Below are 20,197 nucleotides of genomic sequence, written 5' to 3'. Positions count from 1 at the left end.
ACATAAATGGGAATTAAATCAAAGGGACAGAAAGGCAGCACTCTGAAAACAAAATGAAGGCTATAACAGGCAAGCAGGGCCCTTTGGTGTGATATGAGCGCAGTTTTCCCTCCGTTAGTTGAGATTTAAACCTTGGAATGCTTCAAGAAATGTTATTCTCACGTCTACATAAAAAGAGGTGTTTGAAATGATAACCTGTTCAAAAGATTTTGCAAATATACTTCCTACATATCCAGGTGTAGGATGGAAAAAATTTGTTATTAATGTATGTCCCCACCGATCGCTGCTTTCTTCCTAGAATACTCACTTAGCTATGTATCTTCAATGAAGGGTCATATTAATTCAAAATTATTTCCTAATTCTTTTGTTCTTGAGACAGAGTTAATATTTTTCTCCGACAACTCTACATTTCTCAGCACTCATTTTAATACCTCTTGTTGTTTATAGTAGTTATTTGGGTATTAGCTGAGATCCCTCAATGAATCCCTTTATATGCTAAACCAAGAGATGTTACATTTACAATGCAAAGTATAAAGAACCCACTACAAAAAAGAAAGGATGTGGGGCCTGAAAAATCTCTAGAGAAGTCCCTCAACTGTGATTATAAGGCACTTTCCAAAAGCATGATGGATTCTGAGATGATGACATTTTTGGCTTTTTTGTTGTTGTCGTTGTTTTTGTTGTTGTTGTTGTTTTTTGTCTGTTGTGGGGCCTGAACTCTGGGCCTGGGCACTGTCCCTTAGCTCTTCAGCTCACACTAGCACTCTACCACTTGAGACACAGCGCCACTTCCCGCATTTTCTGCTTATGTGGTGCTGAGGAATGGAACCTAAGGCCTCATGCAAGCAAGGCAAGCACTCTACCACTGAGCCAACTTCCCAGCCCAGATAATGAAGTTTTGATGACATTGGTACCAAAATTTTGTGTGAGTCTTCCTTCCTTTGGAATCTCATCTTCCAAATCAAAAGGAACTCCAGGAACTCCAGGATCTTCAATACAAATATGTTAAAGTTCAGTTAACTTGCTTTAGTTATTTCATCTCATAGATACAGTTATGGGAATAATAAAAATTTTGCCTCAAGAAAGGGTCACTTGTACTTATAGAATAAAATGCATTTTTTTCCATTGCTTCCCTAACAGTGAAATAGTCAAATCTTGCTTACAGCCAGAGATCTCACCACAGCACATGATATTTTGTTCGAATGCAGCAGCTGTGCTAGAAGATCACGGGGAACAGAAAACTTTAATGAATGGGGCACTTTAAAATTTCTATTTCTATATCTGTAAATTTCAACATTGGAAGTTAACTTTATCATAAATTAGCTGACAAAAATGTTAGAATACAAGATGTTAGTAGAAAGTTGAAGTATTTTGATGAGTTTATATAGGTTTAAATTCCATATAAGTTGCTTAGAGTGATTCAGTGCCATGAATCTAGATCTTTTCTGATTTGTAATAATTTTTTAAAAACCTACATATAAAATTTTAGTAGCAAGAGCAATTAATTTTATATTGCATCGATTTTATTTAGCTTTTCTTTCCAAGAGAATGGCTTAGTGATACTTTAAACAGTAATTAAGAAACTATACATTCTGCAAGATGCTAAAATATGTTTAATTACATAACCAAATCATAATAATGCACTCATTGTGTCCATAAAAATCTCCAGTTCCAATCCTTCTTTGTTCCTTTCCAGTTCAAAGACCATTCATGTATTTTATAATACACTCAAATAATTATCACTAAGAAATTTTCAGTGCAAATCATTTAAATTTCATGTATCTACAGTTCAATCATTGAAATGGTTACAGATTTATACCTATTATAATGTATGCATACATTTCAACAGAAAATATTTATAAATATATATGCCATATTCTAGGAATAAAGTAATAACAGATTTTAAGTAACTGAAATTTCACAAAGAATATGCTAAAGAGAATCAACAAACAAGCAAATAATTAAAACACAGCCAGGAAAACCACCCAGTATTTGACATTCTTCTAAATAAAACACATGGATCAAAGAAAGAAAAACAAGGAAAACTGCCAACTAATTCAGGCAAATATGAATAGATATTAGATATTAAAATTTGTGGGACATAATTTATTACTCAGAGGAAAATTCATAGTACTGAAGATGTATACTAAGAATAAAGATCTCCTCAAAGACCTCAATGTAAGGCCAGATACTCTGAAAATATTGTAAGAAAGAGCAGGGGAAACCATAGACCTACGCATGGTGTGAAACTTCCTAAACAGAGATCCTGAATCACAACAAATCAAAGAAAGACTAGATAAGTGAGATTGGGTAAAACTGAAGAGTCTTATGTTGCAAAGGATATATCTAGCAAATAAATAGAAGACCCACAGACTGGGCTATACATTTATTAGCCATACATTAGACAATAACATCATATCTAAAATATACTTAGAGCTCAAAAAATTAAAACACCCAAAATATAAATCCTCAAAAACTCAACAACCCATCAATAAATGGGCTAAAGAGTTAAAGAGAGAATTTGCAGAGGAAGAAAAAGAGAATGGCCAAAAGACACAGGAAGAAGTATTCAATATATCTGGTCATAAAAGAAATGCACATCAAAACAACATTGAGAATAACTCCATTCAGTTAGAATGGCCATTATTAGGAAAAGTAACAATAACAAACGCTGGCTGGAAGAAATGTGGCCAAAAGGGAACTCTATTACACTGCTGGTAGAAATGTAAAATAGTTTAACCACTCTAGAAAGCACTTTGGACATTCCTTTAAAGACTAAGCATAGAGCTTCCATGTGGCCAAGTAATCCCTCTCCAGGACATTTATTTAATGGACCAAAAACAAGGGCACACTAAACCCAACAGCACCACCATGTTCACTGCAGCATTGTTTACCATAACCAAAATTTGGAATCAACGTGGATATCCCTCAGTGGATGAATGGATCAAGAAAATGTGATATATGTATATGTATATATATATATATATATATATATATATATGTATATATATATTTATTGTAGAAATACTGTACAGAGGAGTTACAATTACATGGGCAAAATAATGAGTACATTTCTTATCAAGCATTGTAGCCTCCTCCTGTGTTTCCCCTTCCCATCCCTTTCCATCCTCCCCCCGGCCCCCACCCAATCCTCCCAGCCCTCCCCACCCCCCGTGAAAGTTGTAAAGTTCATTTCGACATAACAATTTGTACATCTCATTGTTGCAATGGGTCCACCTGTATCCCTAGTTAAACGATTTGTTTTTCCCCTTCCCCTCCACAAATTATAGCGACATCAAATACAGTGAAAGCAGGGGTTATACTGTGGGGGAGGGACATACAAAGCAACAAAGAAATAATCTTATAAATGTGTTAGAAACAATCACATGAAAGAAAAAAACATTTGAATACATATCTTAGGGTTCATTTCCCTAACATCACCTTATCTGACCTTTTCTGCTTGACTCAGACATATACTAGATATTGCAAATAAGGGAAACCATGGGACTTATGTTTCTTTGGACCTGGCTTACTTCACTTACTATAATTTTTTCCAAGTCTTTCCATTTCCTAACAAATGGGGCAATGTCATTCTTTCTGATAGAGGCATAGAATTCCATTGTGTATATATACCACATTTTCTTGATCCATTCAATTACTGAGGGGCATCTGGGTTGGTTCCATATCTTAGCTATGGTAAATAATGCTGCAATAAACATAGCTCTGCTGGTAGCTTCAGTGTGGCCTTGTTTGTAAACATTTGGGTAAATTCCCAAAAGTGGGATTGCTGGGTGATAGGGGAGCTCTATGTGGAGTCTTTTGAGGAACCTCCATACTACTTTCCAAAGTGGTTGAACAAGTTTACACTCCCACCAACAATGCAGTAAGGTTCCCTTCTGTCCACATCCCTTCCAGCATCTGTTGTTATTAGAGTTCTTGATTCTAGCCATTCTAACTGGGGTGAGGTGGTATCTCAATGTTGTTTTGATTTGCATTTCTTTTATGGCTAGAGAGGTTGAGCATTTCTTCATGTGTCTATTGGCCATCCTTCTTTCCTCTTCAGAGAAGTTTCTCTTTAAGTCTTTAGCCCACTTATTTATTGGACAGTTGTTTGAGGATTTGTTGTTGGGGGATTTAATTTTTTGAGTTCCAAGTATATTTTAGGTGTGAGACCCTTGTCCGTTGTATGGCTAGTGAAGATCTTCTCCCAATCCGTGGGCTTTCTATTGATCTTGTTAGCTATGTCCTTTGCCATGCAGAAGCTCTGCAATTTCATGCAATCCAATTGTCCAACCTTTCTTTGATTTGTTGTATATATATATATATATGTATATATATATATATATATATATAGGATTCCACTATACATATATATATGTGTATATATATATATTCCACTATACATATATATATGTGTATATATATATATATATATATATATATGTATAGTGGAATCCTACTCATCCATCAGAAAGAAGCACATTGTACTATTCATAAAGAAATGGAAAGACTTGGAAAAATTATAATATGCAAAATAAATCAGAGCCAAAGCAACATAGGACTCATGATTTTCTTCATTTGTGTTAACTAGCATGTGTCTATAAATCTATAAGTAAGCATACTGAATAACTAAAATAAAAAAATGTATATGCACATACTGGAAGAAGATAAATTATATATGACTCTGGTCAGTCACATACAGTGGCCAAAGGAGGATACACACAGGAGTGGTGGACAAGGCTTAATAGCTATGCACAGATGATCATATAAAATAATATTCTATGAAATGAACTTTAAGAAAAGGAAACAAAAGGCATTTTTAATTGCCATTATTGCTGTTTCTGTTTTCTTTTTGGTTTTGGGGGGGAGTAGGGGAGGTGAAACAAGATGAACAATATAACATGATACTCACTAGAAATAAAAGAAAATGCAAAATATTTTTGTTAAAAGAAAGAATAAAGATCTGAACTCAATCTTTAAAAACTTCTCTACTGAAGCTAAAAAAAAATCCAAGCTGGCAGAGATCAAGGTTGCATAGGAGAGATTCTGATGTGTTGGTAGTCATCTAGAATACCAGTGAAGCAGAGAAAGAGAATCACTATTTCACAGTGAGTTTTTGACCTGTAATGAGATTTTATCTACATACATAACATATATACATAGATGTATGTACACACCTTCATTCATAAAAAGAAAAAAAAGGAAAGGAAAAGAGAATTAGTAAGGGGAAAAATAAAACCTTAGTATTATTGAAGCTTGTATATTTGAAAGACCTTACTCAGGAAAAAATATGTAATGCTTTTGTTTAAAGGCAAAAGTCAAGAAATAGCATGGGAAGGAGGGAGAAAGGAAATGAAAAAGAAATCAATGAAGGAGGAAGGAAGAGTGGTGGAAGGAGGGACAGAAGGACGGAGACAGAGGGGAAGGAAGGAAGGAAGGAAAGAAGGAAAGGGAGGGATGGGAAAGAGGGAAGGAGGGAAGGAGGGAAGGAGGGAAGGAGGGAAGGAGGGAGGGGAGGGAGAGAGACACTTGGCCTGGTGGCACACCATGTTGTCTCAGCCCTGAGAAGGGTAAGGCAGGAAAACTGTGAGTTCAAGGCAAGCTCTGACTACTTAAAGATACCATTCTCAAAATAACAAACATCAACAGTTAAAAATGAACAGTGAAGTTGCAGATGCGGCATGTATGGGATTTGATGGGAGAATTGATGATTAGGGCAGTATGGATCCTAGTCCCTACTATGAACAGATAGTTAATAGTTCAAGGAATTTTACTGCACCAAACCTGAAGCAGATGTGTTGAATATATTTTGAATTAGTACCTTCATTGTCTAATCCACATGGTATTTACAGGATGTAAATGAAGATAATTTGTGCAAACCTTTGAGCAATAGCTAGGCCTTGAACATAATGTATCTCTTCATTATTTCCATTAATAACCATATAATGTATTTGAGTCTAGAGTTATTTTATTATAAATCCTTAAAGGTCACTATGGAACTATTATAATTATCTCCATAATCAGAGGGAAAAAGGTGAAAAGTCCAGCAGTGGAGTGCACTGGACATGGATGAAAGTGAACTTTACAACTTGTGGGTGAAATGGGAGGGAGGGAATGGGACAGTAAGTGAACAGATGACGTCATGCAAAAGGGAATGTACTTAATACCTGACCTCTGTAAAGATAGCCCTGATATATATTACCTATAAAACAACAATAAAGTAAATTTGAAAAAAATGATATTTCAATCAGACGGTACATGGTAGTGATGCCAATAATACCATCCTAGCTACTCCAGAAGATACCAAGTTCGATCTATCTTGTCAAAAAAGAAAAAGGAGGAAAAAAAGAGAGGCCTATTTTAAGCCCTAGTACCACACCCCAATATAGGTATTTTTTTTTCTCTGCTTCTTTTATTATATACTAACTAGTCTCCTAGTTTCCCAGGATAAACACCTATTAGTAACAAGTTTTCATGACAATTCTTCAGAAAATGTGATTATATTTCATCTCCTTTTATTCTTCTTTATACTTTTGATCATGGTCTTTGTTATTCCAGGATTGCAGAGCTGTCTTGGGTAAGTAAGCACGGAAGCTACATATGGAAATAGATTTAAGGTTTAAGAAAGCCATGGGGCTGGGTGGGGGAAGAGCCATAGAATTAAGAGAGGCTACCTTTTGTTGTACCAGGGATGTAGAAAATATGTGCCAAGTACCACCACCCCTACTAGAGTTATCAAAGCTTCCCAAATACAATTCCCAATACACTCGCAACCCGTCCACGAGTTGTATGCATGTCCAAGTGTCAAAGACGATACTGTGCTGTGGGACTCTGTGGAAGATGCTGTCCTTGGTGGCCTGCTCTTGCTTTTAGAAGTGCTATGACTGCCTTCAGCCAGTTCTGTTCTCCAGCTATTCAGTTTCATATAGGAATTACCTCTTCCTCAGATGGAGCCCTATTTACACTGTAGCAATGGCTGGGTAAGTAGTGCCTGAAGAAGCTCATTGTTCTTAGTTATTCTCTCTTCTTGTTGTAGCCCTGTTTTTATTCTACCCTTATTATATGAATGGTCTCCATCCTCAAAGGCTCCCTGTACATTTTCCACAGCACCTTTTCCAACACAGGCTACTCTTTATCATGCAGACCTTTTCAGCTTTTGAGTTATCTTACTGTCCTGTCCACTGGCTGTCTTGTCTTGTCAAGAGTTACTGCAGACATCCAATTCTGAATCTTCGTTTCCCCTTTCTCACATTCAACTCTGGATCTCCTCTGTCACCTGAATGCATTTTTTGTTTCTGGCCTCCCAATCCCACTACTTCCCTAGCTCTCACTCTTAATGCAGAGAGCACCTCTCTTGCAGGAGGCTGATTTTCATTACTGTATTTCAAAGGAACTTTGAAGCTAGCCACAGTGACTCCTAGCTTCTCAGAAGGCTGAGATCTGAGCATTGGTTTCCAAAGCCAGCCCAGGCAGGAAAATTTGTGAGACTGTTATCTTCAATTAACCAATAAAAAGCAGAAAGTGGAGCTGTGGCTCAAATGGTTGGAGCACATGCCTTGAACAAAAGCTCAGGGACAGGGACCAGGCACTGAGATTAAGTGCTAGGCCAGCACTAAATACAGACAGACAGACATAAACACATACATATGTACATACATATGTACATAAATGGAACTTTCAACTCTATCATTTGTATTTGCTTCATTCCCATCAAAACACAGTCAGAATCTAAATACCTCCTACAATCAAATCTCTTTATGGTCTGAGTCCTATTCACCAGAACACACTTTGTTTTCATGACACAATATCCAGCCAATCAAAGTCATGCTTTACAGCTCAATTGATTTATTTGCTTGTCCTCCTACAAAACAACATTCTATATTCTGTCAGCCTCCAATTTCACTATTCAATCAACTCAACAAGCACTGAAATTCACTGCAACAAATCTCATTCTAGCTAGTTTCATCTTCTTACAACCATCTCAGGTGTTCTGGTGGGGGAATGGCAGAAATCAAGAACTTAGACCCTTACAAGAGTACATATTTAATGATAGAAACTGTAGTATAGAAGAATTCAGTGAAGATATCACATAGTTGAAACGTACATTTAGACTCTTTAAGACAAGAAGATTTCTGACAGTCCTCCCACAGAGCATACAGGTTTGTTCCAAAAGGATAAAGTATAAGAAGTTGTTTCCCAATAGTTTTGGACCCAGAAAAAGAAAGCAAGGAGTAGGAAGGCTCACAAAATAAACAAGTCAGTAGTAGATACTGTCCAATGAAGTAGAAAGGATAAAAAGGAATGAAGGTGCAGGAACTCAGAAACATAAAAATGTTGTGCTCAATGAAGAAATATTCCCTTTTCTTTCAGGATGGTTATGGTTCAAAATAGCTTTCTTTCACCCCAAATTTGAAAATAAATATTGGATATGATTGGTTCCTCCTTCCTAGTGGGAAATAAAGTAAGTCTGTCCTCAAGATCCCTTAATTGTCCTTTTGGGGAGGTCTGATACCATCAAAACCACATCTCGGAGGTGACCCGAATGTCTTTGCACTTGTTAGAGGCCTTTTGATGGTATCAGAACAATGATTTTCATGAACACTGAGCTCCTTTCTGAGATATATTTCTGTTGCAGTTTCATGATAAAAAGCAACACTATCTAAAGCAGAAGGAAAGGTGTGCTTTCATGCCCAATCCTTACTTTACAGATGGACTCAGGATCTCTGATAAATTTGAAGCCAGGCATGAGGGATGGACAGGAAGGTCAGACCACTCATGGGATCACTTTCTGCCATATTCCAGATTTAGCACAAACCTGGAGCTCACCCTGTGTTAAGCATAGCAGGTTCACTCATAAATAAAGCTGTTAATGCAGGTGATACTGAGGGTTAAAAGAATGAAATAGGAAAATTTTGCTTCTTTGTAGTGGAAAAGGGAAAACTACCAGTGATTTCAGTCAGCTATAAGTCTGAGAAACCAAAAGTTTTTGTTTTTCATTTTGTGTTTTTTTTTCAAACATTATTAGACTAAAGTAATGTTTATCCTAAAAGAAGACATTGTAAATTGAGGACAGGTTTAGGATCCATTACTGTCATGTGTTTTATGAGCCCCTCCTCATGGCATTTAATATTTTTTGCTGTCTCTTATGAGTGAGAGAATAAAACATCTTAAATCAATTGCAAATAAAATGTATAGTCCTGGAGGCAAATGATCACAAAAATAAATAATTAACAGAATTGCTATGTACAAATTCATGATTCCAGTATTAGGAATCCATAGATTATATACTGGAAATAATATTCCATGACAAAACAAAAGCTAGAGGGATGGTAGAGAAAAAACAAATGAGGTAACAATGCTTGATAGTAAATGTACTCATTACTTTGCTCATGTAACTGTAACCCCTCTGTACAGTATTTTTACAATAAAAAATGTAAAAAAGAAAAAGAAAACAAAAGAGGCTTTCGACTGAATTAAGTCACTAAGCCTATAGAGTTCAACTTCACTCCTAAAAGAATTTGCAATAGGGGCTGGGAAGATGACTCAGTGGTAGAGGGCTTGCCTTGCATGCCCGAGGCCCTGGGTTTGATTCCTCAGCACCACATAAGCAAAAAGAAAAAAGCCGGAGGTGGCGCTGTGGCTCAAGTGGTAGAGCGCTAGCCTTGAGCTGAAGAGCTGAGGGACAGCGCCCAGGCCTAGAGTTCAGGCCCCACGACTGGACCGCCCCCCCAAAAAAAAGAATTTGCAATACATTTATTCCGTACTATGATCAGAGCCTAAAGTATCAGGAGTAATCTTAGAATAACTCATTTAGTGGGAAGTGTAGCAATTTCTTAATATTTGTGTTTTCCTAAGACAAATAGCCACTGAAATGCTTCAATTATAGGCATGGCAAAGTCTGATTAACATTTTTGAAAAATTTTCCTCAAATTATGAAAAGATTGCAATATTGTTTGGTAAGAATAGACTCATGAAGACTGACTAGAGGCTACTCTTGAAAAGACAATGTGATTGGGAAGTTTCATCTCCCAGCCAGATACTATGCAAGAGGAAAAAAGGAAAACAAAAACAAAGTACTACAACCTCCAATGAACAAATAGAAGGGTGAAAATGAACTTTAATTCACTTAAAGAATTTTGTTTGGTGAGGTATTTGTGGAGCCCTATTGCAAATACATGACCAAATTCAGGGAAGGTTTATTGGATTTATAATTTCATTTCCATAATATGTGAATGATAAAAGACTCAAAGTTAAATAGCTTTCTGCTCAACCCTGACATTTACTATTTTCTTTCAAGCAACATTGTATTGGATATGAGCATTTACCAATATTTCTTGTGCTTATTCCTCAGTGGCAATAGACTGATGTGACATTTGTTAGCACATATTAGTGACTTTGAAATCTGAATTATGTTCTTGAATCCATCTTTTAACATTTTCAGTAGTGTTAGCATTTTCTGATGCATAGAACAAAATGATCTGTATAAGGAAATTCAAGTTATGATGAATCACATTATTTCCATGGGTTTGTCTCTTTTGAAAACTAAGCCTCTACCATCTGTTCTTTTTTCTTATGTGTTTTGGATATATATAATGAACTGAGAAATCATGTCATAAAAGGAAGGATATGAGTGATTTCAGTGAATCTTGATATATTTTTACAGTACATCTGTTACCAAAAGATTTTCTTCAAATATGTTTCAGGTACAAATCAAAGTAAGTCATTATTTTCTTTCATCAACTCTTCCTAACATGCACAGAAAATAGAAGTAAATTTAAAAGGTCTGATTCCACTGAAACCACTCTGTATGGTATGTAGTGAATGACTTACTAATTATTCATGGTGAAAACAGTATAATTGACTGTATTTTATCTGCAGTTTTATGAACCCAATGTAATACAATAAACCTGACTTTTTCCCTTCATTTGTGCTTCTTCTTATTTTGACACTAGTAATGTTTGTTTGTTTTGCTTGAAAAATCCTCAAAGATTGGGAAATTGTCTCTCTATATATCTTTCAAATCTTATTATTTACCAGAGCACAGCATTTATATGCTTTCATTGAACTGCTTAAGTATTCATTTCCACAAGTAGAGTATAAATTCTTTTAAGCTACAGATGCTACCTTTCTTGTATAAGACAGCTTCCTAAGAATGCAACTTAAAATGTGTACTAAAACTATCTGGTGAACCAACTGAACTGATAAACAGTACCACTATTATAGCTAGTCTTCAAAAGTAAAGTGCATGTGAATAAAAATACAACCTAATCACTGGCTTTTAACATCTGAATATGAGCCCTTGAAGGTACAATCTTATTGAGCAATTAACTATGCCTGTGATGAAACTGAAAGTCATAATAAAAACAGAAATACATATACAGACATGTATGAAGTTAGTAACTTTTAAAAATATAGAGATTCGGATGTTTACTGAAAAAATCTGAAGCAACACAAAAGGAAATATTTAAGAAAATTATAATTAGTTATCTTTGGAAAATACCCAATTTAGTCAAAGAATAAGTTTTTGTTCTGTTCCATGCTTTGTGTTTACTCGTAAATGAATAGGCACATTCTAATTACTACAAATGAGGGAAACCATGCAGCCTGTTTTTCTTTGGGTCTGGCTTACTTTGCTTAATGAAATTTTTTCCCAAGTCTTTTCATTTCCTAACAAATGGGGCAATATCATTCTTTCTGATGGACACATAGAATTCCATTGTGTAAATATACCATATTTTCTTGATCCGTTCATCCACTGAGGGTCATCTAGGTTGATCCATATCTTGGTTCTCATAAACAATACTGCAGTGAACTTGGTTGTGCTGATAGCTTTAGTGTGGCCTGATTTGTGGTCAGTTGGACAAATGCCCAGGAGTAGAATTCCTGGATCATAGGGAAGCTCTTGTTTAGTCTTTTGAGGAAACTCTATACTGCTTTCCAGAGTGGTTGAACAATTTTACATTCCCACCAACAGTGATAAATTAAATAGGACTCTATAAACATTCATATAATGAGACCAAAGTAGGATATTTTTAGGAGAGGATCACAAGGGCTCAATAGTTATTTACATATGAGCCTATAAAAATATTGTTCTTCAAAATGAATGCCAAGAAATGGAAATTAGAAGCTTTCTTATTTTACTTTTTGTGATTTTCTTTTGTTTTTGTTTACCCACTTCCTTGCTGTTTTGGGTTTCTGTACTTTTTGTCTGGTATGTAAGTTTATCTGTTTGGGGAAGGAAAGGGGAAGCACAGATAAAATGGGATAAAGGGTGAACTAATTCAGCAGTGATACTGGACATTATTTTGAAAATGAACTATACAACTTTGGTGGAGAGGAAGTTTGGGAGGGAAGGAAATGGGAGTAAACAAGGGAAGAAGGGAAGAAGTGACACTGTTCAAAAACAAATATACTCATTACCTAAACTATGTAACGGTAACCCTTCTGTACAGCAACTTTAAAAATAAAATAAAATAAATAAAAAAGAATACCTAATCTGTTAAAGAAAGAGAAACAGCAGTGTTAGAATCACTGCTTCTCTATAGAATTTGCAAAACCTTAGACTTTCATAAGTAAAATCCCAATAAGCGGTTTGCTTGATATGAACTAGGTGATAAGAATAGATTTAGACTGCCCATACAAAACACAAAGACAGACAAATAAGATTCATATATAAACAACACAATATGCAATTTCTTTACGTTCCTTTAAATCCTTTGCTCCAAATAGTTTCTACATAGACTTTGTGTACACTCTGCCAGTTTCACTTCTTCACTGACTATTTAAGGGGCTGAAAATATCCATAAATCCTATCATTGTAGATTAATTTTTAAATCAATCTAGTAGATCCTCAAATGCTTTTATTCTTTCCATGAACTATGCAAATTATTGAAGAATATATTCACAATTACCACTGAATTAAAGCTGCTATAATTTGACATTTCCGACTCATTTTCAGTCCAATGCATATTGTAAATATGCATATAGATACACAGATGTATAGGTCTCTGTTCAAATATACATTTTATATCCACAACCAAGTGCTTTTGCTACAATATTCACTCCTATTGCAACTGCTAAATTATTATATTTCTATTTTAACTTAATTTGCTGCACTATTGGTTATATTATCTCCTGGAAATTACCATGATGACATTATTTTCATGAATACACTAGATTTAAGTTTATGAAACAAAAAAAAGTAAAACCAGAAACAAATAATAAGCTAAGCAGATATTTCTGAAATATCTGGCACAAAGGTAAGGAATCTAGAAAACTGGGAGGTAAGAACTATAATGCTTGGAAATTATTTTAGGTCTTCTAAAAAAACTAAAAGAGCCAGAGTTTCTATTGTGACAGTTTTGAGAGACATTAGACTAATTAAGCTTTGCCAGTATGGATAATCTAACACTGTAACTTTAGTTAAAATCTCTCACTCTGAGAATTAAAGGAGCCAAGTACTGGTGGTTGACACCTGTAATCCTAGCTATTTGGTAGGCTGAGAATTTGAGGCCTAGTTTGAAGCCATCCTGATCAATAAAGTTTGTGAGATCTTTTCTCCGCCCATAGCTGGATGCAGTGGACTCCTACTACTAAAGCTGAGATTGGGAGACTCATGGTTCCAGACCAGTCCAGGCTGAAAAATCCATCATTGTTCATTTGAACAGATGAAGGCTAGTGGTATACGCCTGTCATTACAGCAATGACAAGACAGCTAAACTAGATGAATTGTAAAAAAACAATTACAGAAATGAGTACTACACAAATATTTTCAGATTGATAACTGATAAAGTTTGATTATAAGTATTTTAAATAATCAAATTAGATACTTCATGAACAGAGAACAAATAAACCAAAGATAATTTAAAAAGATAAATTCGTAGAAGAGTAAAAAAATAATCTGAGCAGCAGACCAAATATCAGAAATATATCTTTATTAGCATATTAGTTTTTGTCAGTCATGGGACTTGAACTCGGCTTGGGTGCTGTCCCTGCGCTCTTCAGTTCAAGGCTAGTGCTCTACCACTTGAGCCACAACACCACTACCAGTTTTCTGTTGGCTAATTGGAGATAAAAGTCTCACAGACTTTCCCTCCCAGGCTGGCTATGAAACATGATCTTCAGCTCTCAGCCTCCTGAGTAGGCATATATTAATTTTTTAAAAAGGAATTTCACAGTGTTATTTCTATACATACATTAGACTTTCTATTTTCATAAGTGTTTAAACGAAGTATATAAAATATATATAAAAAGATCAAGATTAAAAAACTTGTCCTTCAATTTGTTTGGTGGCTTTTGTGTCTCCCCAATTTCCACTATTCATCCCTTGGTGCCATTTTTGATTTTCTTGGGTGGTCAGCTTTCCTTAGTTAGATTCAGAAGCCATTTTGATACCGGGGCATGGCTATTACCTACACTCAGGCCTGTGTGAACCTTACTCATGACTCCAAGTAAACAGATGAATTCTCAAATCAGTTTGTTTAAGAGGGAAGAAAAAAGTTGTGCCTTATACACTTGAAGTCTTTGTACACCTCCTTCCAGCCTAACTAGTGGGAGGGGAGATTTGCTTTGTATACTGCAGCAGGAAGGAGGTGGCTGTTGAATGCAGCTTGGAATTCCTTCAGCAGTGCGTCTACAGTCCATGGCTCTCCCTGAAAGGCCTAGCTTCTGAGACCTTCCTTTTAGCCCCCTGGAACTGCCTACTTCCATCAGAAAGAATGGCATTGCCAGATTTTTAAGGAAATGGAAAGACTTAAAAAAAAATATTATTTTAAGCAATCAAGCCAGACCCAAAGAAACATAGGCTTCATGGTTTCCCTCATTCGTAATAACTAAGTCTAGGATATTCTTAGCTAAGGATCACAGTAGCTCAATAGCTATGTGCCTATGACTATATAAAATGATTCTTATTAAAATGAACTCCAAAAAATGGAAACAAGAGGGGTTTTTTTTGTAGTGCACTGTTTGCAATTATTTCTTCTTTCTTTTTACCCCCTTTGTTTTATTTCCTGTTGTCTTGTATATAAGTTTGTCTGATTTGGGGAAGGGAAGGGAAATCACAGAAATGGTGAAACAAAGGTTGAGCCAATTTAACAATGACACTATGTCATTTTCAATTCCTGGAGGAGGGACGTTGAGGGGAGAGAGTGGAAGAAAATGAGAAAGGGGTAACATTGATCAGAAAGAAATGTACTCATTACCTTACTTATATAACTGTAAACTCCTCTGTACATCATCTTTACAATAAAATTTAAGATAAAAAATACTAAGGTACTTTCCCAATAAGAATGTTAGAAAGAGCAAAATGAAAGTTTAATGAAAAATAGGGCTTAATATTCTTAAATCTCAGAATGTACTGCCTAAGAATCATGAATAAGTCTTCATTTTGATATTAAGATGTGCAAAGTTAATACATGGTTTGAATTATATTTTATTCAAAATTACCATATCTGTAATGGGGAAGATGATCATCTAGAGGTAAAGAAAAATCTTATGCACACAAATAAAATAAAATCACTCTATTGAACAGACTCAGTGTCATTTAATCGTTGTTAATTCTGAAAGGATTTCAAGAATATGTGATTTACATAGAAAAGAAGATACAAAGCAAACTCTAGGAAAGCTGAACAGATGATAAACTGAACAAGAAAACACTAAAGGCAATAGATAAAGTGAGGATAAGGAACATCCTTTATGGAAATCATAAGCTCCTGCATGATATTAAAATTCAAAGAAAGTAAAGTGATGTAAGAGGAAACAAATTCAGCTGAGTGTGATGGCTCGTGTCTACAATCTATGCACTTCAGAAGCTGAGATTCAAACAGCTTGGACACAGCTCAGACAGAAATGTTCCAGTGACTCTGTCTCCAAAATAAACTAAATGCAATCTGGAGGCATGGCTCCAGGTAGAGCATTAACCCAACAAGCACATTGAATGTGAATGAACTTGAGGCCCTGAGTTCAAACCTTAACACCAAATAAAAGGGAAGAGGAAAGGAAGGAAGGAAAGAAGGAAGGAAGGAAAGAAGGAAGGAAGGAAGGAAGGAAAGAAGGAAGAAGGAAGGAAGGAAGGAAAGAAGGAAGGGAGAGAGGGAGGAAGGGAGGGAGGGAGGGAGGGAGGGAGGCAAAAAGACATGTTTAGAAGTGTAACTCAGAGATTAAGCAAGGAACATGGAGAAATAATTCAGAAAATGTACTAAATTTAGAACACAGCAGAAAGACTTTGACAATTCTCCACAATGTTCCTTAAACACCTAATTGTAGAAAATGTTTTGGAATTTGAGATTGGCCTATGGTGGCAAAGGAGAATATGGATAATAGAAACTTCTCCAGTAAATATTTTCTTGCTGTGGTATGACAAATCCCCCAGAGTGAAACATTTGAAGTATTATATCTGATTAAATCTATGAAATATGTTTGACTCTGGGCAAATTTCTTTTCCCATCAGCCTTCAATTCATTCATCATTAAAAGGGTGCACTCAGGCTGGATGACTTATGAAAAGCATTTTGAAGTGTAACATTCTGTTCTATGTGGTTCTTTTCAGAGTCCACATATCACACTTGTTCATTTCAACTTCTTCACACATATGAAAGGTAGGTACTGGCTAAGCCAGAGACAAGCAGCAGGAAGGTACAGCTTAAAAACAAACGAAATCAATAAACTGAGAGTGGATACTTCAAAGACTATTTTCACCCTTTGTCCTTTCTCTAGGGCAAAATGCTTTCAAGGGCAGAGCAAAAAGAAGCCAGAAGAATAAGTGAGAATACCAGGAAAATATGAAAAAGAAAAATGGAGGACCACATTGAGGGTGATATAGAAATAAAGATTGAACTTAGTGGGAAAGACATAAAATTATGAGATTTCCTAGGCTATAAGCTGCATGTTCTGGAAAGATAAACTATGTGTAATGTTTGATTTAGTTTTGTTCAATGCATAAATAGGCAAAAATATTGCCTTAGCCCTGTTTTCCTAAGTTCCCCTTGTGTCCTCATTATTCTTAGATTATGGTTAACACCCCTCACAAATATGTAGAGAACTTATATTTATTTTTTAAGTGAAGGAAAATACAAACCATAGGCCATGTGTTTTGATTTTCTCTCTAAGCTTATCACTCTACAATTAGACTCATGACAGAAAAGCAAAGCCACAAAACATATCTCAGAGATTAAGTATCCAAAGTATGGATACTTTATAGAAGGGAAATGACACAGAAGTAGAAAATAATTCATGGAACTTTGATTGACAAAGTGAGGTCAAGGAAACCCAATCATTATTGGCTTACAAGGCATACGTATCATTAGCTAAAAAGCCAAAAGTAAAATATGAACACTATGGTGTGACTTTGAGTTTTAGGAGTACTTTACTGAGACTCAATTTGTATTATAAACAACAAAAATACCCTGATAATTTTGAGCAGTTTAGAAAGGTACTTAACATATCGTACAACAATTTGAATTACATCAGGCCATAATGTGAATGCAGATATGAAGAGTCATAGTTACATCCAATTTTTTTCCTGTAGGTAGAAAATATCTTTTGACATTAAAAAATCCTTCCTAAGTCAGGAAGAGTGTCAATTCCAGTTAATGAAATATTCACAATGTTGTAGGCAATTAATAAAGGATTATATTTTGTAGAGAGCAGTACACTCATAAATAGAATAAATAAAGGTAACATCAAAGGTTCAAACTAATAAAACTACATCAACAAGTTAAACTATCTCTACTTAAAAAACTGAATAACAAAGGATTCAAACAGTAAAATGTAAAGGCAATTTATATATTGGTAAAATATTAGGGAAATATCCATCTGATAAAGTGTGATATGCAAAATTTCCTAAGAACACACACAATTCAATAGCAGAAAAACAGGGTTGAACAGGTTGTTTTTAACAGATTGAACAAAGGTTTTGAATTGATTTTTCTAGTAAGAAGATATAAAACAAGCGAATATGTTTATGAAATGGTACTAGTCATCGCTAGTGATCAGTGAAAAAAACAAAACCCTAATTAGCTAGCACTTCATATCCCTTAAATAGGAGACTCAAAAGTCAAATGATGTCCTGAGGAAGGTATGGAGAATATGAAACCCTTGTACTTAACTGGTATGACTTAGCTGGGGTGATCCTTTTCTTGCAAACATTATGAAGTTCCTAAAGAACTTAAAGTTGAGCTTCTTATAACTCAGTAATAAAGTATATGGCCCTGGTTTCAATATCAGCACCAAAAGCTCTCCCACAACAACAAAAAATGGAAATCAAAAGCAGATCTAACAAATGACATTTATCAACTTTGTAATATAATGTGCACTCATGTTGATTTCAACATTATTCATAATAGCCAAGAAACAGAAGGAGCCTAAGTGTCTTTCAACAATAGAGTCATATACATATATAATTTCTGCATAAAGTACTTAGCCTTAATAAGAAAGAGAATTTGCTGTTTGCCACACTGGATAAGATTGAAAACCATTAAGCAAAGTGAAACTAGCCAGACACAGGAACAAATATTTCATAGTCTCATATAAATGTGCAATCTTAAAAAAGTTCAAAAAGAAGTGGTGAAATACTTCCTTAAGAATGTAATCAGAATAAGAAAATTTTAGAGCTAACAGATAAGTAAGGATTTTAAAGGAAGCTGCTTTAAAAACCAATTAACCTCAGGAAATTTGTGTATTCAGAAGAAAAGAAATGAGGTTACACTTACATACATAATGAATGATATTTAATATGTTTACCAGGGAATAAACGTTACAAATAATAAAAACAGCCAGGTGTTGGTGGCTCACGCCTGTAATCCTAGCTACTCAGGAGGCTGAGATCTGAGGATCATGGTTCAAAGCCAGCCGGGGCAGAAAAGTCCATTCAATTAACCACAAGAAAACCATAAGGGGTGCTGTGGCTCAAATGGTAGAATGCTTACCTTGAGCTAAAGAGCTCAGGGACAGTGCCCAGGCCCAGAGTTCAAGCCACATGACTAACCAAAAAAAAACAAAAAACAAAAAAAGAAAGAAAGAAAAACATGTAATAGTTTCCAGAAAATTTAAAAGTGGTTACTTTTTGGTTTTTATATTGCTTTGTTTTCTAAAAAGGACAGAGTAAAGAATAGGGTTTAAACAAAGTTGTTATAAATTTTATTGGCACAAACACACACACACACATCAAAATCTGCTTTCTATTTTGCTTAAGTTTTATGTAACAATCACTCTGCCTTGCAAAGTTAACTTTCCAAGAGTTAATTTTTGTTCTGGACAGAAAATCTGCAATACCCAGGCATTATATTACTTTAATAACTTAAATTGTCTCTGAGTTTCTATTATATATTTGGGATTTTTTTGCTGAGCTTTTCAGTTGGCAAATATCCATGGTATCCTTTTATGTATTTCTTGGTTGCTTTCTGCATATCAAAAGGATTTGCATAAAAATGAGCTCAAGGAGGATTCTTGAAAAGTGTTAGGTTTGTGCTTTTGAGTTAGAGCTTTCTGCAGAATCCTCAGCATATATAGATAATGTAAATACTCAGAAATTGTGAATACATGAATATGATAGATATCACAAATATATAAATAAATACATCAACATATATTTCTTTTTCCCACATTTCATTAAGGAAAGGAATTTATTTATTTTATAAACTTCTCTTTATTAAGGGACTACAAATGTTAGTAAGAACAGAATAGGGATTTATTAATGAATGAATCAACATGTCATAAAAGCATAAATGTGTCTGAGAAAAATAATACTCTTTCCAATGTTCTGTATCAGTGTGGTTAATTCTCTCAGTTATATTCTGCCCAGAAAAAAAAAAATGCAGTCCCTATTTCAAGACTATCTACTGAAGGAGATAAACATCTACTCAATGTGTTCAATAATTGGGGTAAGGGTAAAATATAGAAGAACACATTTGCAAAGGGATCAAGTGATCAAATCAATATTAATTTCCAATAATATATGCCCATCTGATATGACTAATTAGCTAGAACTGTTGTTTGACATTATAGTGCCCTAACATGCGATCCCTTAAGCAATGGAGAATATTTCTCAGCTGCTAGAATTGCTGCTAGATGATGGTTTGGATCTCTGCTCAGCTAATAAAAATAGCAAGATTCAAAATTGCACTTGTTTTCATGGACAGCTTACATCTGATAAAGTAAGAGTAACTATTCTTTTTCTCCAACTGGAGATTATTCGAAACAAT

Source organism: Dipodomys spectabilis, unplaced genomic scaffold (genome assembly GCF_019054845.1).
Source record: "Dipodomys spectabilis isolate Male_0828 unplaced genomic scaffold, ASM1905484v1 ptg000006l, whole genome shotgun sequence".
Taxonomy (NCBI): domain Eukaryota; kingdom Metazoa; phylum Chordata; class Mammalia; order Rodentia; family Heteromyidae; genus Dipodomys; species Dipodomys spectabilis.
The sequence above is the reverse complement of the archived record's forward strand: the minus strand, read 5'-3'. Positions refer to the sequence as shown.